Genomic DNA, 22,644 nt, shown 5'->3' on the forward strand with positions numbered 1-22,644 from the left:
GATGACCCAGAGGGATGGAATGGGGAGGGAGGAGGGAGGAGGGTTCAGGATGGGGAACACATGTATACCTGTGGCGGATTCATTTTGATATTTGGCAAAACTATTTTTCTATACTATTGCTTCTGTCTTTTCTTCTTACTGTTTTAGCAACATGTATCCTTCATTATACCTTTTATCTTTGAACTTTACACCCAAATTCTAATATTGGACAATTTATTAATTCCTCTTCAGAATAAGACACAACTCCTAAATCACTATAAATATAATCAACCTCTACCTAATGTACAAGCTGTTGCTATTCTGTATTTTCATTCTCTTGTCTATATATATATATATATATACACACACAGTATTTGTTTAGATATATAATTGTTTGTTAGTATTTGTTTACATATATTTTCCATTTCATTTCTCACTAGTTCCTTCACATTTCAGGTTTTCCTCTTCTTTAAAATGTATTGTTCTGTTGCGAGAATATCCTCATTGACAACCAAGTCTGCCATTCTGGAAGAAGTAAAGTATCATGTGATTAATTTTTAAAATATCTTGGTAGAATAAAGATCATTTATTTTTTTTTCTGCCCTGCATGAACACTAAATTCAAATACTAGAGTTTTATTCAAGTTAGAAGTAATTCATTTTTTAAGCAAATTTCAAAGTTGGCAGAAATATTCTCCCAACCAGTATAGTGGCAGAACCATCAGCATGTCTAATTTCATATACCTTATAGAAGTTCATATCTCTACTTCAGAGCTTTTCCTGTAAGTTCTGATTTGTTCTTAAAAACAGTGCTCCATTCTATAATCAGGTAATAGATGCTTGTTGTCTATCTCACTACATTACACCATTTATTTTTGTTTAATCTCAGAGACCTCTTGTGGACTGTAATCAGTCTGAAATATTACAGAAGCACAATAAAAAACACTGAAATCTCAGCTTTCTGCTGAAATCAAAAACAAATGTGCTTGTAAAATTGTGAGACCATCTCATTAATCACTCAGTTCAGTTCAGTTCAGTTCAGTCACTCAGTCGTGTCCGACTCTTTGCGACCCCATGAATCACAGCACGCCAGGCCTCCCTGTCCATCACCAGCTCCCACAGTTCACTCAAACTCATGTCCATCGAGTAGGTGATGCCATCCAGCCATCTCATCCTCTGTCGTCCCCTTCTCCTCCTGCCCCCAATCCCTCCCAGCATCAGAGTCTTTTCCAATGAGTCAACTCTTCGCATGAGGTGGCCAAAGTACTGGAGTTTCAGCTTCAGCATGCCTTTCCAATGAACACCCAGGACTGATCTCCTTTAGGATGGACTGGTTGGACCTCCTTGCAGTCCAAGGGACTCTCAAGAGTCTTCTCCAACACCACAGTTCAAAAGCATCAATTCTTTGGTGCTCAGCCTTCTTCACAGTCCAACTCTCACATCCATACATGATTACTGGAAAAACCATAGCCTTGACTAGATGGACCTTTGTTGGCAAAGTAATGTCTGCTTTTCAATATGCTATCTAAGTTGGTCCTAACTTTCCTTCCAAGGAGTAAGCGTCTTTTAATTTCATGGCTGCAGTCACCATCTACAGTGATTTTGGAGCCCCAAAAAATAAAGTCTGACACCATTTTCACTGTTTCCCCATCTATTTCCCATGAAGTGATGGGACCAGATGCCAGGATTTTAGTTTTCTGAATGTTGAGCTTTAAGCCAACTTTTTCACTCTCCACTTTCACTTTCATCAAGAGGCTTTTGAGTTCCTCTTCAATTTCTGCCATAAGGGTGGTGTCATCTGCATATCTGAGGTTATTGATATTTCTCCCGGCAATCTTGATTCCAGCTTGTGCTTCTTCCAGCCCAGGGTTTCTCATGATGTACTCTGCATATAAGTTAAATAAGCAGGGTGACAATATACAGCCTTGAGGTACTCCTTTTCCTATTTGGAACCAGTCTGTTGTTTCATGTTCTAACTGTTGCTTCCTGACCTGTATATAGGTTTCTCAAGAGGCAAGTCAGGTGGTCTGGTATTCCCATCTCTTTTAGAATTTTCCACAGTTTATTGTGATCCACACAATCAAAGGCTTTGGCACAGTCAATAAAGCGGAAATAGATGTTTTTCTGGAACTCTCTTGCTTTTTTGATGATCCAGCGGATGTTGGCAACTTGATCTCTGGTTCCTCTGCCTTTTCTAAAATCAGCTTGAACATCTGGAAGTTCACAGGTCACGTATTGCTGAAGCCTGGCTTGGAGAATTTTGAGCATTACTTTACTAGTGTGTGAGATGAGTGCAATTGTGTGGCAGTTTGAGCATTCTTTGGCATTGCCTTTCTTTGGGATTGGAATGAAAACTGACCTTTTCTAGTCCTGTGGCCACTGCTGAGTTTTCCAAATTTGCTGGCATATTGAGTGCAGCACTTTCACAGCATCATCTTTCAGGATTTGAAATAGCTCAACTGGAATTCCATCATCTCCACTAGTTTTGTTCGTAGTGATGCTTCCTAAGGCCCACTTGACTTCACATTCCAGGATGTCTGGCTCTAGGTGAGTGATCACACCATTGTGATTATCTGGGTCATGAAGATCTTTTTTTGTACAGTTCTGTGTATTCTTGCCACCTCTTCTTAATATCTTCTGCTTCTGTTAGGTCCATACCATTTCTGTCCTTTATCGAGCCCATCTTTGCATGAAATGTTCCCTTGGTATCTCTAATTTTCTTGAAGAGATCTCTAGCACTCATGGAGTATACAAAAATTATACTGAGAGGTCTTAGAGATATTAAAATGACATAGGCTTAAAACAGATTAAATGCATTATCAACTTGGTCCTTTCTGTCACTCAGTTTGATCATTTAGTCCTCAAAGGAAACCTCAAAGTCAGCATCGGCATTCCTCACTCCCTACACCGAGGTGCAAAACTTTTACAAAGTATTTACCCAGAAAATAACTAGTTCCATTTCTCAAAGTACTTTCAGCATTTTTAAAGTATTTAAAATTATTTTCATTTGCCATATAGTGCTAACAAAAAGAGCATTTTCATGCTTGTCTGCAGATACACATTTTATGTAAAATTATCCCAGAAACCTTATAGATAACACTACCAAAGCATTTTGGCAATAGAAATATTTCTCAACAGATGTAAACAAATGACAGTATGATTATTAAAAAGCCTGATTTTAACTAAAACTCTGGATGAGTTATTAAACTGCTATACACATTACTATGTGAAACAGTCTGTAATACCTGGATCCTCTAAGGTGGAATTCTCAGTAGGTTTCCTGCAATTGCCTCTTTCTTTCTCTGTCTTGGTCAGTGTCCCACCTGTACCAGGTAATCCTGCTACATATTTTCAAACTTGGATTAAACACCACTGTAGATTACAGAACCTCATTATTTGAGTGGCTGCTGAAAGGCCAGATGATGCAATCCAGGAACCTTAGTCCCCATGGAACTAATAGTGACCACTAGGAAATGGGACAGAGAAGGCACTGGCAACCCACTCCAGTACTCTTGCCCGGAAAATGCCATGGAGGGAGGAGCCTGGTAGGCTGAAGTCCATGGGGTCGTTGAGAGTCAGACACGACTGAGTGGCTTCACTTTCACTTTCCACTTTCATGCATTGGAGAAGGAAATGGCAACCCACTCCAGTGTTCTTGCCTGGAGAATCCCAGGGATGGGGGAGGCTGGTGGGCTGCCGTCTATGGGGTCGTACAGGGTCGGACACGACTGAAGTGACTTAGAAGCAGCAGCAGCAGGAAATGGGAAACAGGAAGGAACTAACCGGGTGAATTAGTTAGTCACCTTTTTTCTCTCTCCTATAGATTATTCCAAGTTCAATTCCTTTTGTAGTCGTTCCTTAGAAGTACTGTACTTGCCCAAGTAAACAAGTCTGCCTAGTGACTTGCTGTATGTATCACATTATATTCCTTGCTTCATTTTCATTTTTCCTCACTCTCAATGCCTAAGGCTTGTACTTTCCTCCCAAATTACTGCCAACCTAATTCTTGCCTCCAGTTCTTCTTTAGAAGACCCAGGCAAAGGCAGGAGTGCATCGTCATAGCACAATTTTTTATACACACACACACACACACACACACTCTCAGAATCTGGTAGCAGAGGGGAAAAAACACTATATCATTGTAAAAATGTGTCTATTTCCTTAATTTCTTTTCCTCAAGAATTAAAATCTTTCTTGATATTATTAAACTTCAAGAGAGATCACCACTGAGTTAAATATTAATTATGCTAAGGAGTAATATTGATATAGATTTTATGGTTTGACTCAGGGCACTATGATAAGCCAGATTTCTTCAGAGTTTATAGGCAAATAATGAAAATTATGAAATGTTATATCTCAATCAGATTAAGAGAGAACAGGAGTTTTAGAACAAATCATAAATAGCAAAAATCTCTGGTAAGGTTTCTTCTACCTTACTTCTTCCTCTGTGTTCCCTTCATATGGAAATAGATAGATGGCTACAGTTGAGTATTGTTTGAGGGAGGTGAAATAATAAAATAATTAAAGAATTTATCTGTAGTGAAAAAAATCAGCCTTAAGACTCTTTCTCCAAGTCAGACTTGGTCTTAGACACTCTCTTGCTTCTGTGAATTTGGCAATACCAACTGAATAAATTAAAATATCCAAAGTTTTCTACAATCTATGGCTTCTGCTATGCAGCCCTTATATTTTTAGTAAGGGTTCCAAATAAAATAGGAGTTATGTTGTAGTAAAGAGTATGTTTCACTTGACAGATAATAAATTTAAATCCAAAGAAGTTATTTCCTAAGCTATGTCTAACTCTGAAGCCTCTGTTTATTTCATTACTCCACAGATGGTGAATGATGAGTGTAAAGTGAGGGACACAAAAGAAAAATTTCTAAGATCTAACTTAATTCTATCGGAGAAGTCACAATGTTTCTGGAAACTTTGTGGGAAATCAGTTTTGATAATTTCTTCTAAAGATGCTTATCTTTCTATAAGGATACAGTTATTCTATATGTATGGTATGATTTTCTAACAAGACTTCACCCTCACTGTTTTTCTAAGCTATCATTAGGTGGCAACAGATGGTTCTGAAAGACACGGTCTCATTTAAGGTACTTCTGTGTTGAAATGCCAAGATGCAAATCTGTAAACAAAGGCTACAGATAAAGTGAGCCTTGATATATGGTCAAAGTTTAGGGGTATCAAATGTTTGTAAAAATACAATCCTCAAACACCTATTATTCAAACAATGGTCCTGGGGTCAGCAGCATCGGTATCAGCTGAAATCTTCCTAGAAATGCAGAAATGAATGCCTTACTCCAGACTTACAATACGAGAAGTGCATCTTAACAAGATCCTCAACTTTGAAAAGTAATACTCTGATAGACTATACAGACGTTGGATCTAGCTAAAGTCAAGAGAAGAAGAACAAAATCAATACTTAGCTAAGGCAATTTTGGCTGGAGGCAAGAGGACAAGAAAAAGAAAAAAAAACAAATGACTTCCAATGTATCAGCCAGGGCTCTCCAGAGAAACAGAACTGATAGACCTATCTATCTATCTTCAAACCGAAACACTGGCTTTTCCTGGGTCTTGAACCTGCTGGCTTTCAGGCTGGGCTATGACACGTGCGCTCTCTCATTGTCAGCCTCCTTAACTGCATAAGCCAAGACCTTCTAATCAATTTCTGTCTCTCTCAAAACATATGTTTTAACAGATAGATATCCTTAAGGAATTTGCTCATGCAGTCATAGAGGTTACAAGTCTCAAAATCTGCATTTGGCAAGCTGGAGACCCAAGGAAGTCAATAAGCTCAGTTTATGTTCAAGTCTGAAGGTCTGAGAACCAGGAGAACCAAAGGTATAGTCCAGTCTGAAAGCCAGCAGGATCAAGACCTAGGAGGAACTGATGTTTCAATTCAAGCTTGAAGGCAGGGAAAAAACTCCAAGTTTCTGCTCAAGGCAGTTAGGTAGGAGAAATACCCTCTTACTTAGCTTTTCTGTTCCATTAAAGGTCTTCAACAGATTGAATGAGGCACACCCACTTTAGGGAGAACACTTTATTTTACTCAGTCTAGCAATTCAAATGTTAATTCCACCGAGAATCATCTTCACGGGCACACCCAGAATAATGTTTGACCAAGTGCCTGGGAACTCATGGCCAGACAAAACTGCCACATCAAAGTCTCCATTATACCCGATAAGATCTAGAATTAAATAAAGGTAGGTAGCATCATCAGAAAATATAACTAAATCACTGAAGAGACAGTCTCACTACCACCCTGAGATTAAGAAAGAAATCTTTATAGGGTCAAGGCAGAACCTTTACCCAGTCCTACATAAAATATTCAGCATATATTTTTAAAAGACCTCATTCAGACCCAAAACAGATAGCAAATTAAATGTCTACAAGCAGTAACTGAAACACAAAAAGCAGAACATGTGCTTAAAAAAAAATCCAACTACTAGAGAAATATCTCAGTGTAAGCAATCAGCAAAATAAAACATGAATAATACCCAATATTAAAATTTTAATTATAGAAATAATAAACTCTTAAAACTTTTCTTTAATGTGTTACTATTTTGATTTCCAGTCTGAAACCTCACATATTTCTTTGGTGCATGCATGCTTACTTAGTCATGTTTGACTCTTTGCGACCCCATGGACTGTAGACCACCAGGTTCCTCTGTCCATGGAATTTTCCAGGCAAGCATACTGAAGTGGGTTGCCATTTCCAAGGATCTTCCCAACCCAGGGATCGATCCCTTGTTTCCTGAGTCTCCTGCATTGGCAGGTGGATTAGTTACCACTGTGCCACCTGGGAAGCCCTATTTCTGTGATACCATAATATAAAAATCAAGTATCATTTTAGTTTTGATCTTTTGGAGTAGTTCTTATTTTTAAGTAATTTCTTGATTGAAAAGAATGGTACACAAATATAGTTACTCATGAACATGGATAAAATCTTGCAACATGATTTATATTTAGGGAATCAATTCCTAGGATATTTATAGAATTTTGGTTTCTAATATTATTCTACTTAGTTTTAGTACAATGTGGTGCTATAATTCAGTAACATCCATTAGTACTTTTCATTCACATTTTCAAACTTAGGAAAGTGAACTGGAAAATAATAGTTTATTTTCATAAATTTTGAAATTAAAGAATTTTATTTTTGAAAATTGTTTTCTAACCTCCGAATTTTTAGACAGCAACTCAAGCCATTACTTCATTTTGAAAACCAATCTCTGCTTAGGAAAGCAGACCAACTGGGCCCTGCCTAATGAAGTTCCCAAAGTCATAACTTCCCTAGAAAAGAGCAAATTAAAACATACATTGGTGTAATGATATAAATTCTTTTGAAGACCTTGCTGAGAACAGTCAAAGGAATTTCAGAAGGTTAAAATGTCCAGCAGAAAATATTTGATCTAGTCTTCACCAGTTAGCTGATTTTCACTGCTTTAAAATTTCCATAAAATGATTCAGTACCACTTCATAAGAAAACCACCTAACCTCAGTTTAACAGAGCCAGCCACCACATTGGACTTGCAGTTCATCAATCAAGACAGAACTGTCTTCAGTTCAAGCCAGGAGAACACAACTCAGATAATAGTATTTGTTCTTACCAAATATCTCTATCCCTTTTCTTTAATCCCAATAGAATCCCGATTTTTTTTTCCCCTAGAAAATCAACTTCTTCTAACTGTTCATGTATTTCAGGGAAAGGGACTCAACTTCCAGCTTCCAGGGCAGGCTTTACTGGTATTAATATAATTCCTTTTACCAGTGATTGGTTTTAGGAAAGATTTCACATCTTCCACTGGATAGTAAAGTTTTTGAAAACTGTGTCCAGCATCTCATCAGCCTGAATGTAAAACTGACATGGAGCAAGCATACGGTCTTTAATGACACATCAAAGATACTGAATCCATCAACCTTAAACCTTCCCTTGGTTTGAACTTCCTACATATAAAATTATTAATTTTCATATTATAAGCCAATTTGAGTTGGAATTTTCGATTCCGTGCAGTTGATAGGATTCTATATGATATGGGTGAAGTTTCACTTTGAACTTGTGAACACAATTCTATCCTGTTGAATGATACAATGAATTTATGTTCATTCAGCACTGCAAAATGTTTTCTCCTCAAATTTATGCCCTATAAGAGATCCAACGTTTGAAGAACCATCCCTTAGCTGAACCATCTGTAGGCACTCTTGTCAATTTTGACCAGTCTATACTAAAATTCATAAGATGCTTTGTAAAACAGTTTAAATTGGTTCCTAATGCTGTGTTTGTCATGGGTACCATGTTCAAAATTTTTTGATCATATAACAATCTGTCATAATAAATACTGTTGCCTAGGTGGAATTATTTATATCTACATTCTCAACACCTGCAGTAGAAACATGCCACATACAACTTGACTTTTTCATGCAATTGTTCGGCAAATTCTCAGCTAACTCTTCAACATGCTGATAAGTACTAATTCTGTAAGAACTAAATTAGAAATTATTTGTGGTCTCAATTCACTATCACTGTTTCATTCAATAGACATACTCATCTGCCAGAGGCTTTGAATACATGGAGAATAATTTTACTTAAGACAACTCTATTCCACAGTAGTACTATTCTTTTCACACAGAAAAAGAATGTTTTAATAATAAGTCTTTGCTATCTTGGGTTTTGTATTCATGAATAGTTTCAAATATGTATCACAATTCTGTCCAAAATAATTGTGTTTCATAATAATGACTTACTCTGCAGTTTTCTAACACAGCCACATTTGGTTCGCACACCGAACAAGCAGCATCCTCTTCAATCAGAATAAGAAATATGTGTTCTCCTATTTTTCTTTAAAAATATATATTGCCCTCTTACTTTTATATTTCAATTTTGGGAGAGAAATATTTTGCTGAACTCCACTGTAAGAAAGTAAGAGCACAAGTAAGTATAATGATAAATGGCAAATGGCACTTTGTTTCACTGTCAAATAAACAGCAAGAACGGGAGGGGCCGTGCAGAGGAGAGACTGCGCAAGAGGTCGCGACCCAGGCACAGTGGGCGTGGTTCCTCACTTTCAGCTCACATCCGCCACCGTAGAGAGTGTTGCCAGCCTGAATTTTCAGCAGAAACTGGAAGGCATATTTTTATGTGAAACTCCCAATTTTAGATTCTGACAACCAATTAAAACTTTTAAAACCCTCTTTGGACCAACACGATACAAATCATAAAAAACGAGTACGCATTCCTAGCACTTTGTTTCTAGAGTGGAAGCTTCCGTAATTTCATGTTTTCCTTGTCCTCCAATTACATCCTTATTTTGTTGAGCACCTCTTTTACCAGCTTGTTTAGAAGGAGTGAGAGATTAAGATCTTATGTGTATCAAAATGTCTTAAGAATATCTTTCCTCTGGCTGATAACTTGTCTGAGCATGGAAACTTTTGAATAAAGTTAATTTTTCCTCAGGGAGGATATTGCTTCATTTCGTTATCTTTTAGGATTCAGAATTCTGAGGTCATTTGATTTCTTTGCCCTTTGTAACATTTGTTTTTCCTCTGTCTGGAAGCTTATAGAATCATCTCATTTCCTTTATTTTAAAAATCTCCCTTTATCATTATTTTCCAGCCCTATTGAGTTATTTTAGCTCTATGATGTTTTAAATTTCCAAGAGCTTGTTTTAATTTCTGAACCTTCCTTTTCATGGTAACTTGTACTTCATTCATTTTGGGGATTTTGGTTTCGCTGTTATAGCTTTCTTCTCCTTGTATTTTCTGTTTCCTCCAAGTCTCTTCTTCTCTGGTTATTTTTTCTGCCTTTTTCTCTCTTTCAGGTTAGAAACTTTCCTTGGATGTTTGGTAGTCCTTGTTTACCTGCTTGTATTTATGTGCACTAGCAACCTACTCGAGAGTTATTGCCTGGAGAATCCCGTGGACGGAGAAGCCTGGTAGGCTGCAGTCCATGGGGTCGGTCGCAATGAGTCAGACACGACTGAAGCGATTTAGCAGCAGCAGCAGCAGTATAAAATTAGATTGAAAGCTCTGAGGACATGAATGCAATTGAGCAAAGTCATCTGACGGAACTGGTTAATTTTAGAAAACCTTAGCTGTATTTTAAAAAATTTCTTCTGGATTCCCCAGAGGAAATTCTTCTAAACTGCCTAAAAGGTAAAGACCTGCATTCCAGCTGAAGAAGGTAAGAGGTTTTATGGTCTCTGTATGTGGAATGGACACATCAAGTTAATCCCCCTGTTTGCAGCACAGCACCCCCAACCTCAAAGGTGCCTGGTGGTGTCTCTCGAGTAAATTATTCTCACAAGTAAAAAAATCTCCAACATCTTGTGGTGAGGAGTGGAGAGAGGCGAAGGAGCTGGGGTATGAGGCAGAGAATTTATAAACCTGGCTTCTTAACTTCTTTTAACCAAGTTTCTTTACCTCAATCCCATACTCCATACATACCGTCTTCTGGAAGTTCCTAGCCCAACAATTCCCACATCACTGGGGAATTTTCTATTCTGCTTAAATGCCTGACTTATTCAAGTAATTTCCAGTTTCCAAAATTTTGACACTGTCTCCTCTCCTATTCTTCATGTCCTTGTGAATTTATACCTATTAAAGTTGGGTAGGTTTAATCTCCACCTTTAACTCGATGCAGATTAACTCTCTTAAATATATTAGAAATTACTATGGTTTCGGTTGGGTCTTTAAACTTGCAGCTTCAGGGAGTAAATGGTGACAATGATGATGATGATAGGAATTACGTATTTCTTCTGTGTAAGATACTCTACAAAGTGCTTTACAGGGAAAAATATCAAGTATATTTAAAAACAGTATAAAGTTGATATTAATATCTGTATTTTCATATTTTGCCTTTGGGGGAAATGTGGAATAGATATTAACAAAAACCCCTTCAGCGGTGAAATATTTTCTTACCAATATTTTTACCTCATCATTTTCTCTCCCCACAGTGGCTATCATGAAGTAGCATTTTATACAGTAGAAATCATTTCTTATACCTAGCTTTGAGAGGAATGTTTCTAATGTTTTACCTCTAATTACAAAATCTGTTGTATATTTCTGATTAGAACACAGTTTGGAAAGGGTCTTTCCCTCTACTTGTAGATTGCTAAGTGTTTTTGAGAGGAATGTTTCTAATGTTTTACCTCTAATTACAAAATCTGTTGTATATTTCTGATTAGAACACAGTTTGGAAAGGGTCTTTCCCTCTACTTGTAGATTGCTAAGTGTTTTGTTTACTTATTCTCCAGGCAAGAATACTGGAGTGGGTTGCCATTCCCTTCTCCAGGGGATCTTCCCAACCCAGAGATTGAACTCAGGTCTCCCTTACTGCAAGCAGACTCTTTACCATGTGAGCCACCAGGGAAGCCCTTTACTTATCAAATTAGGATTTATTGTATTTATCAGCTTTTATTAACCCATCCATATAATCAAATTGGATATTGATAATATACAATGTAAAAATCTAATTTTACATTGAAAATACAGTCAATTACAGTAGCAAATTTCAGAATGCTGAGCCATCCTGGGCTTCTGTAAAAAAAAAAAACAAAACAACTTATTCTAATATGTAATGATTTTAATTTGCTTGAATGTAGGATATTTGTACTTGAAATTTAAGGACTGTTTTTAGTTTGTGCTGTATCCCTGCCTGATTTTGGTTAGTCTCATAAAATGAGTTGGAAATATTTCAGTTTTTTTTATCAGAAAATATTGAATCAAAGATTGTCTATTACTTAGAGACTAAGTAAAACTCACTCCTCTGAGTTTAATTAAAAGCTGGGAAATAGATCTTTCACTAGTTTTCCAAATTATTACACCATATTTATCAATCCATAAATGGATATATTAATGTTGATTTTCATAGAAAATGACATACTTCTATATTTCCAAATTTACTGATACACAAAGTTGAAAAAAGTGTTGTTAAGTGATTTAAGTACTAAAAAGTACATAAAGAACTTAGAATAACTGTCATAAAGTACTCAATAAAAATTATTACTAATTTGATGTGTTACAGGTATATTTTATAATTGTCATCTATTCTATATAATTACACACGTGTGTGTGTGTATTCAGACAGGTTCTTTTAAAATTATACAGACCTAGAATGCCTTTTTGGCCCTTTAAAGCAATTTTGGGTTTTTTTCTCATTTGAAAGCTTAACTCTTAGTGCAAAAACTTAGTTATTCTCATTCAAAATTTTTAGGGAAAGAAACCCTACAAACCCTCTATAATGATGGCAATGTAGAGTTTTTATTCAATTAAGGGTGGATAACTAGTTTTAATAATGCAAAAAAGCAAAATGGCTGTCTGGGGAGGCCTTACAAATAGCTGTGAAAAGAAGAGAAGCGAAAAACAAAAGAGAAAAGGAAAGATACAAGCATCTGAATAAAGAGTTCCAAAGAATAGCAAGGAGAGATAAGAAAGCCTTCCTCAGCGATCAATGCAAAGAAATAGAGGAAAACAACAGAATGGGAAAGATTAGAGATCTCTTCAAGAAAATTAGAGATACCAAGGGAACATTTCATGCAAAGATGGGCTTGATAAAGGACAGAAATGGTATGGACCTAATAGAAGCAGAAGATATTAAGAAGAGGTGGCAAGAATACACAGAAGAACTGTACAAAAAAGATCTTCATGACCCAGATAATCATGATGGTGTGATCACTGACCTAGAGCCAGACATCCTGGAATGTGAAGTCAAGTGGGCCTTAGAAAGCATCACTATGAACAAAGCTAGTGGAAGCAATGGAATTCCAGTTGAGCTATTTCAAATCCTGAAAGATGATGCTGTGAAAGTGCTGCACTCAATATATCAGCAAATTTGGAAAACTCAGTAGTGGCCACAGGACTGGAAAAGGTCAGTTTTCATTCCAATCCCAAAGAAAGTCAATGCCAAAGATTGCTCAAATTACCACACAATTGCACTCATCTCACATGCTAGTAAAGTAATGCTCAAAATTCTCCAAGACAGGCATCAGCAGTACGTGAACCGTGAAATTCCTGATGTTCAAGCTGGTTTTAGAAAAGGCAGAGGAACCAGAGATCAAATTGCCAACATCTGCTGGATCATGGAAAAAGCAAGAGAGTTCCAGAAAAACATGTATTTCTGCTTTATTGACTATGCCAAAGCCTTTGACTGTGTGGATCAAAATAAACTGTGGAAAATTCTGGAAGAGATGAGAATACCAGACCACGTGATCTGCCTCTTGAAAAACCTGTATTCAGGTTAGGAAGCAACAGTTAGAAACAGACATGGAACAACAGACTGGTTCCAAATAGGAAAAGGAGTTCGTCAAGGCTGTATATTGTCACCCTGCTTATTTAACTTATATACAGAGTACATCATGAGAAACGCTGGACTGGAAGAAACACAAGCTGGAATCAAGATTGCCGGGAGAAATATCAATAACCTCAGATATGCAGATGACACCACCTTTATGGCAGAAATTGAAGAGGAACTCAAAAGCCTCTTGATGAAAGTGAAAGTGGAGAGTGAAAAAGTTGGCTTAAAGCTCAACATTCAGAAAACGAAGATCATGGCATCCGGTCCCATCACTTCATGGGAAATAGATGGGGAAACAGTGAAAATGGTGTCAGACTTTATTTTTTGGGGCTCCAGAATCACTGTAGATGGTGACTGCAGCCATGAAATTAAAAGACGCTTACTCCTTGGAAGGAAAGTTATGACCAACCTAGACAGCATATTCAAAAGCAGACACATTACTTTGCCAACAAAGGTCCGTCTAGTCAAGGCTATGGTTTTTCCTGTGGTCATGTATGGATGTGAGAGTTGGACTGTGAAGAAGGCTGAGCGCCAAGGAATTGACGCTTTTGAACTGTGGTATTGGAGAAGACTCTTGAGAGTCCCTTGGACTGCAGGGAGATCCAACCAGTCCATTCTGAAGGAGATCAGCCCTGGGATTTCTTTGGAAGGAATGATGCTAAAGCTGAAACTCCAGTACTTTGGGCACCTCATGCGAAGAGTTGACTCATTGGAAAAGACTCTGATGCTGGGAGGGATTGGGGGCAGGAGGAGAAGGGGACGACAGAGGATGAGATGGCTGGATGGCATCACTGACTCAATGGACGTGAGTCTGAGTGAACTCCGGGAGTTGGTGATGGACAGGGAGGCCTGGCATGCTGCGATTGGTGGGGTTGCAAAGAGTTGGACACAACTGAGCGACTGAACTGAACTGAACTGAACTGAACTAGTTCTAGGGGCTTCCTCAGAAGCTCAGAAGTAAAGAATCTGCCTGCCAGTACAGGAGATGCAATAGACATTGGTTTGATCCCTAGCTCTGGAAGATTCCCTAAAGAAAGAAATGGCAGCCCATCACGGTATTCTTGCCTGAGAAATCCCATGAACAGAGAAGCCTGGTGGGCTATGGACTCATGGGATCACAAAAGAGTCAGACATGACTCAGCAACTAAAAACCAGGTGATTTTTTTTTTAAGTAGAGCCTGCAGGAAAAAGTTACATTTATTTGCTTCTTTGTTCCTAGAAATACATAACTATTTATTTAGTAGTAAATCCTACATGCCAAAAGCTGCACTAGGGAGATACAAAGATAGTAAGGCATAGTTTTGAGTACCTAACTTGCTCAAAATTTAGTGCAGAAGACTGACATATCAATAAATATCTGTAATGCAACATGTCAACATACACAGAATACCCTAAAAGAGATATGTGGAAATGCTGTCGAGCTCCAAGAATGGAACAAAATCATTTCACAAGTTTTATACGATGTGAGGATCTTGGAGAAAGTTACAGAGAAGAAATGTCCCCAGCTTGTCATTGGCTGCCAGTTTCAATAGGATGACTCATTTATTTTCCTGGATCTCATCAGCCACAGGTAACCATCTCACCAATATCTGGCCCCAAGTCCTACTCAGTTTTGTTTCTGAAACAGTCTTCTATCTGCTCAGGCATGTTGGTGAGTGACTTTCTCTTTTCTTGGAAGAGTTAGGAAGGAGAAGCACCTGATTACCCACTCAGGATTGAATGCTAAAGCTGCCCATAATACAATAGTCAGCACACACTCTGATTCCACAGGTCTAATTTTTAGCCTTACAACCAGGACTTTGGCTGCTGCCCAATCACCGGTTCCGTTCAAAAGTTACTGATCCCACATTATTTCCACTGAAGCCAATACTTCATTTGTCCACTGTAGATGCCATTATACAGTGTGACAGCTTTCAGGCAAATTTGATATATCTGTCCATTCTCTCACATATTTGAGCTTTCCTGAAGTCTTTTACAACCTGAATCAGATCACATCACTTCTCTCCTTACACTCTCCAAAAGGCTTCCCATCTCACTGAGTTAAAGCCAAAGTCACTATATCTTGCAATGCCCTCCATGACCTGGCTCTTAACTACCACTGAAGTCTCATTTCTCATACACTCCACCCCAACTACTGTTTTGTAACCATATGTGTCTCTTTGTCCTCTTCCTCCAACCTCAAGTACAGTCCCACCTTAAGACATAGCACGTGCTTTCCCGTTGCCAAGGAAATTCTTATCTCACACATCAGTCTGCTGCTGCTGCTTAATTCAAATCTCTGCTCAATAGTCACCTTCTTAGAGAGGCCTTCTCAGGCTAGCATGTATAAAATTGCAAGCTCCTCTCTCTCCGGCACTATCTTCCCTAGCTTGTTTTACTTTTCTTCACAGCACATAATAAACTCTGACATTTGTGCCTGTTTTGTTTTCTGTTTCCTCTAGTGGAATGTGGGCACAGTACTGTTCTGGCCACTGTTTTATCTCCAGTACCTGGAATAATACATGGCACTTACTAGGTCTTCATTAAATATTGTTGAAAGATTGAATTCCTAAGGCATTTGATACTTTCCTGTGCTGCTCATTACACTGAGATTTGCAGAGCAATTCACATTCACACCTCGTTTGTTTTGTATATTACATTGCCACATTTGAGTAATGAGATTATGCAGAACCCCAATATGAGAATGAAAAATTAAATGGATAAACAAATACGTACTGTTACATAAAAATATAGTGCATTCTCAGGTAAGAGAATACTGAGAGGAATAAAGAATATACATTTTTTGTGCAAAACCAGACATATACAGTGATATCTTCTGTCCACTTAATTCATCCAGAATGTTGAGAGTGGTCAATAACTTTCTAAATATATTGAAATTTGAGGGACATAAGTAGACTCTTCTTTCTTTTATGTGATTCATCTTAGTAGCTGGGATGCTCCATTTTTATAATTGAAGCCTGTTTAATTTAGTCTAGGATATTATGAGACTTGGTTTATAATGAATAAAATAATTAAGAGCAAAATAGGATTAAGTTAATAATTTTTCCAAATATTTTCCCCCAGGGAAAGTTCTGCTTTTTAATACTAGCCTGAATTGATTTGAAGGCTTATTAAGAGAAAATGAAAGATTTGTAAAAGGTTCTGTTTGTTTTAAGAGAAGGAATGCATTATTTTTATTCCCTAGGGGGAAAATATGCAACTAGTTGATTCTGCTCTTTCCACTGCAGAAACCAGAAGCAGTTTCCTCATAAGCATTTCCATTATTTTTATCCAAGTCCTCTATTAAGTATTTTAACAGCAAAATGTTTGCTAAAAGGAACAGGGGAATTAGATGAATATGAAACAAAAGAGAATATTTAGATTATTTGTTATCAATATGATCTACATGATTTCTATCTTTCTGAATTTACTGAAGTTTCCTTGGCGGTCTAATATGTAATTAGTTGTTTTAAGAGTTCCATGGGAATACACAAAGGAACAGTATTGTGTATTGTTAGGGTATTGTGTTTGGGACATGCTGATTAGGTCAACCATATGATTTATTATATTACAAGAACTCTTACATATTTTGGTCTGCTTCATCAATCATGATCTGACAGTTTATTTAAATTCACCTACAACTACTGTGAATTTCTACAAGCACTTTTGCTTTATGTATATTTATGGTGTGACAGTTGGTATATAAAGATGTTTTAAAGTTACATCCTTATTCTAGACTGCATGCACTTCATCACTTAAAAGGGTACTCTTTTTCTTATTTATTATTATGCCTTGAATAAAACTTATCCACCAAGTCCACAACTTTGTTAAATATCCAAATATATCCTTCATTCCATTATTAGCCATGTCCATGTCTGGGTATTTTTTATTCTTCTTCCATACAGTATTATAGTGCCACTCTATTATACTGAAAACTCAGATTAAGTTCTAATTTTAACCATTACCAACATATTTTGGATGAAATAGTAAGAGAAAGGAATAAAAAATGGGAAATTGATTAAATACATAAATAGAGAATTAGTAACATCAAAAACAAACAAGCAAACAAAAATACCATAGGGTTGTAATAACTTTCTTCAACTAGTCTTGAAGTGATAGTTGGTATTTATAACTTGTGTGTTCTTCAGCTGGTAGGGTCGAGTGATACAGTGATACAAACCTTTCTCCCTGTGGGGGATGAGACTTAGTAGTTTTTATTATTATTGCTTATTTTTAAACTCCATGAATCTTTTCAAGTGAAGCAGAAGTGCTAACAAGCATCCTAGAGAAAACTGTGGGCTTCAGATATACTTCCCCCTTCTACTGTGTAATATCAATCATATTCACTCTCTCGTCAGTCACTACAGAGAATCTATCCACTCCATTCTTTATTCATTGCTTCAAGGGCAGAAAGAGCCCCAACACTCAGCTGGCAACCTCAGCATCAAGGTCAAGTGAATTCTTATTTTATGCCCTCATGAATGATTTCCTGTCTTGGAAACCAAAAATCTAAAACTGCCAAAAGTATAGCTAGAGAGAATAAAAACCAATCTTGACAAAAGGTTCATTAAGAGAAATAATGAGAAGTACCATGCCCTTGCTGGCTATATTCTGCCTATGGAAAGCCAAAAAATGTAGATACTGATTACTGGTTTAGAGAGCATCCCATAGGACAGCACCTCAAATTTACAAGTCGTTGTCACCAGCTGGTATCATACTGAATAATTTACTGACCACTGAACCATTTTATAATAAATCCCTTAAGTATCAAGCTGTCTTGTCATTTTCACCATAAAAGAATTTCTTTGTTAAAAACAATGTATAAGGGATACAATTATGGGAAATATGGGATTCAGGATGTCTAACAAAGACAATCTATATTCAGGGAAAAAAAAAAAAGTTTATTCCTGCAGGGGTGGTGGAATTCTGCCCCATCCATGCTGATATGGCTGACTATTCAACCCTCCAACCCCTAACTGGAGGGAAAAGGGTCTGTTTTGGTCTGTGCTGTTAGTATATGAGGCACATAGCAGTGGGGTTAGCCAGATGAACTTCTGTGAGGGAAAGCCAAGGTTGTTTATAATGCATATAACCTGCTATCTTTGCCACTTTGCTCAACCCATTGAGCAAACAAGCATTGAGATAAGATTAAAGAGTCACAAAGACATCCCTAGAACGCATCTTATAGTCTATCTGATTACTGAAAGCCTGGTCTGCAATATGTCTTTCATGAATATTTATACAAGACACATATATTCTATACTCCAGGCACATTTTGAGGAAACCATATATCAAATCGGCTTAAATATTGTTACCGGTCCTTCCAATCATCCGACCATTCCATGCAAAATTGAGCCACTATTTATCAATCAGTATACAGTCATACTCTTGCCAACCCTTTTCCACACCCTCCAGATATATCACCTGAAGACACAGCTAACAGGACACTATTGCTTCTTCACTGTAGTCCAAGGATACGAGGCCGCAACAATTCTTTTCCGGTTACTACCATCAAACTGTGCGCACTTACCTGCAAACCAGGCTCAGCTATGTTCTTCCTCATTCAACTGTGTCTTGGTAATCTTGACATGCGGCCATAGACCAAAGTTGAGGAAGGGGTGGTATTGCCAGCATCTTCGAGTAAATGATTGAAGACCAGACGCATTAACCACCTAACAGCAGGCACATGAGCAGTGAGCTATAGTTCGGCTGGCCCTAGACTGTCAGGCCCTCAAGGTCAGTGTGGCCATGGTCTTTCCAAAACCACCTGGATACTGTCATGGGGGAGAAGGGTCCCCATTTGCAATACTGGGGTTGACGTGACACCAATTAGTCCCCATTAGATCGTGCTGCTGATGGGGTCCTTGGGCCTCACCATGAACCAAGACTCCCAGGTGATTCTCATTCTACTAGTCCGTCTCACCTATCAACAAGGCCTCGGTGTTCCCGAAAACGTGCAGCTTCAGAGTGAATGAGAGGCTCTGTACAAGTGTGAGCTCGGACACTGGCAGATGCTTGGTTTCTTTCCCACAAGAGTTCCGGAGAGTAACCCGACCTCCTCCGAATTGCTTCGGGCCGGGACTGACTCCTCTGTGTGTTTCCCTTCGCTCCGGGGAATTGCCCAAGCCACGCAGGCGCATTCGCTCTCTCCCGGGCCTCCCTGAGCCACGACCACCTCAGCAATGTGTCTCTTATTTCCCAGGTGGTGTCTCTTATTCAAAGATCCCTCAGCCAGCCGCTCCCCTCACCCTCATCCCCCGCCCCAGCAAGACTTTTGAGTTCGCCCAGCACCTCCCCCAACTCCCCTTCATGGGGAATAGACCACGTTGTGTGGGATTGGAATTAGGTAGCCCTATTGGGTCCCCCTGAAGGAGATCAGTCCATTCTGAAGGAGATCAGCCCTGGGATTTCTTTGGAAGGAATGATACTAAAGCTGAAACTCCAGTACTTTGGCCACCTCATGCGAAGAGTTGACTCATTGGAAAAGACTCTGATGCTGGGAGGGATTGGGGGCAGGAGGAGAAGGGGACGACAGAGGATGAGATGGCTGGATGGCATCACTGACTCGATGGACATGAGTCTGGGTGAACTCCGGGAGTTGGTGATGGACAGGGAGGCCTGGCGTGCTGCGATTCATGGGGTCGCAAAGAGTCAGACACGACTGAGCGACTGATCTGATCTGATTGGGTCCCCCATGAACCAGCTCCAGTTATCCAGCTCCTCACGACCCTTGAGTTCTTTAAGATCTATGCTTTCTCCGAACCTCAAGGACTCACACGCACAGTATACATCCTTTCAATAAGTCTTGGGTGGGTCCAAACCCCTCAGACAGTGCCGTCCATATGGAGGGATTCCCTCTGCCTCAGTACACGATACGTTAGAACTTAGAACATTGCAACATAGTTTGTAATATCTTAAAGACTCCATTCACCTGGAGGTGAGGACTTGAGGAAGGCACATTCTCAGGCACATTAAATTGAGAGAACTTGAAACATTTTCTGGAAGGGGGAAGATGAGGTGGTATTTGGAGACAGATATATAAGTAGAAAAGAGCATAGATGCAAATAGAAATCGTGTCTTCCACTCCTTTGGGTAGAGATCCCCAGGATCAAGTTGAAAGAAATTCCACATAGGCTTGGGTGAACAGACAAACTTGTTCTTCACTTTATGTAGTCTAAGAAGGTCCTTGTGCCTTAGAGGAATGTGCATCTAAACCATACTCAGGAGTGACTGACTGAATAGTGTAGACAGACGGACCAGAGAACAGATTCCTATAGCAGTGAAGAAAGCAATAGCTTAGAGCTCCAAGAGGGAATGCGAGATAACTGAGAGAGAATAAGAGAGTAGAGAAGATACAGATTACAAGGATCTGACACCTGCAAATTATTAGCATTATCTTGTAGCTTAGAATGACAGGGATCAGATAAGATGCTTCTCCATAACAGAAGCCAGAACCAAGACCAGAGTGATGTGATGATACCCTTATCTCTCAGTGCCAGAATGATAACCAGCACCTTAGATACTGGGTTCATAACCAATGAGATGAAAATGAGAAAGAGGGGGTGGGACCTGAATTGACTTGGATATTTACCCAATGTTACTGAATTCTAAAGCAGGCATGACCAAGTCACTTGAATTGACATAGTTAAGTTTTCTATCATTAGCAGACATAGTATTGCACTAAATTCCAGACTAAAGCAAGCTTTTTATAGGTAAGCAGAGCCATATCAGCATTCATACTTTGAGAAAGGTGCCTGCTATGGATACAGGTGGGAATGCAAAGGACTTTGGAGAAATCTGCATGCAGAAAGTGAAATCATCTGGGCTTTCGACAACATGGTCTGGGAAGATAGATTGCACCTGGAAGAGAGTCAAACATAAGGACAACAAGCGGTCATTAATTCTCCTCCATCATCCTTTAGTTTTGCTCAGAATACAATGTTAGGGGAGGGGCTGATGAGGAGAACAAGGTTATTGGATTCTGTAACACATCTAGAATTGAATCTAAAGGTGAGCTAAAAATATCCAAAATTTCTGCCAATCCTGTCCCTACACAAATATTGAATATATCAAAGAGGTGGCACCTCAGGAAACTGGGGCTTGAGTTAATCACAAGTGAAAATCAATTTACATATTCAACCTATTGGACATATCCTCCTGGGAGGAATATGAATGATCAGCCCTCAAACAAGCTGGGAGACACAAAGGCTTGCACTATTTGAGAAATAAAAAAATAAACATTCACTCTCCAATATTCCTTTATACACAATTCTCAGAATATAATAAAATGCATTACAAACATGAAAGAGGAAAATGTGATTCAGAACCAAGAGAAAACAGTTGATAGAAGCAGACTTGCAGATAGGCAAGTTATTGAAATTAGCAGGCAAGAAGAGCCTTAAGATAATTATTAATAATATGTTAAATAGTTTAAGGGAAAATATGGATACAATCTGTGAAGAGATGGGACACTTAAAGAAAAATATAGAAACTCTAAAAAAGAACTAAGAAGAAATTTTAGATCTTAAAAATGCAATAACTGAAATAAAAATTCCAGTGGATTGGTTTTTTTCTTGCAATACCCAATCTGCTCTTTTATCATGATTCAGTGATGGCTCAGTGAAATGAAAAGTTAAAACCAAAATGAAATATCAGAAAAGCTAAAATTAGAAAGCTATGTACTGGAGACATTGTAAAGAAAAATAACTTTCATACATTGCTGGTAGGAGTGTAAATAAAATAATAAATCACTCTGAACAACCCTTTGCACAACATTAAACATACATCTCTTCTACAATCTAGCAATTCTGCTCCTTAGCAAAGGACAAGAACATGTAAACACACACACACACAATGTGAAGATTTATTCACCGTGGTTCCAAACTGAAAACATTTCAAACATCTACCCATAGTATAATTTACTTTAAAATTTTAATAGGATACTATATAGCAGAGAATAGGATATGTCATAGCAGAGAAAAAGAAAAAGAATGCTGGTACATATAACTACATGAAAATCATAAAAAACATTATGCTGAAAGAAATAGAACTAAAAATGTACTTACTGCATGATTCTGTTCATATGAAATTCAGGAATAGAATGAAACTAATTTATGGTAATAGAGTTTAGGATGGTGGTTACCTCTGGGTACATAGCTGTATGTTTACTAGAAGGCTTCATAGGGAAACCACTGGGGAAAAGGAATATGTCTTGATCTGGGTGCAGTTAATATGTGTGTACACACACAAAAATTCATCAGGCAGTACACTAAAATTTGTGTACTTTACTGAATTCAAATTATATTGCAATAAATAAAATGATATATTTAACATAGGCTACTACAGCAAGATAAGATGTTTTAGAATTTTCAGGATAATATAGCTAAATACAAA

The 22,644-nt window shown here is 38.1% G+C and overlaps 1 long non-coding RNA gene across 1 annotated transcript; it reads right to left on the reverse strand.

Annotated features, from left to right (window-relative positions):
* Nucleotides 1-369: 369 nt before the first annotated feature.
* On the reverse strand, nucleotides 370-21,481 carry LOC129628796 (uncharacterized). The gene is made up of 2 exons (XR_008702908.1): nucleotides 18,782-21,481; nucleotides 370-504 (listed from the first exon to the last, which is right to left on the reverse strand). It is a non-coding gene; the product is annotated as an uncharacterized LOC129628796 (long non-coding RNA).
* Nucleotides 21,482-22,644: the final 1,163 nt, after the last annotated feature.

This window comes from Bubalus kerabau, chromosome 1, assembly GCF_029407905.1.
Source record: "Bubalus kerabau isolate K-KA32 ecotype Philippines breed swamp buffalo chromosome 1, PCC_UOA_SB_1v2, whole genome shotgun sequence".
Lineage (NCBI taxonomy): Eukaryota > Metazoa > Chordata > Mammalia > Artiodactyla > Bovidae > Bubalus > Bubalus kerabau.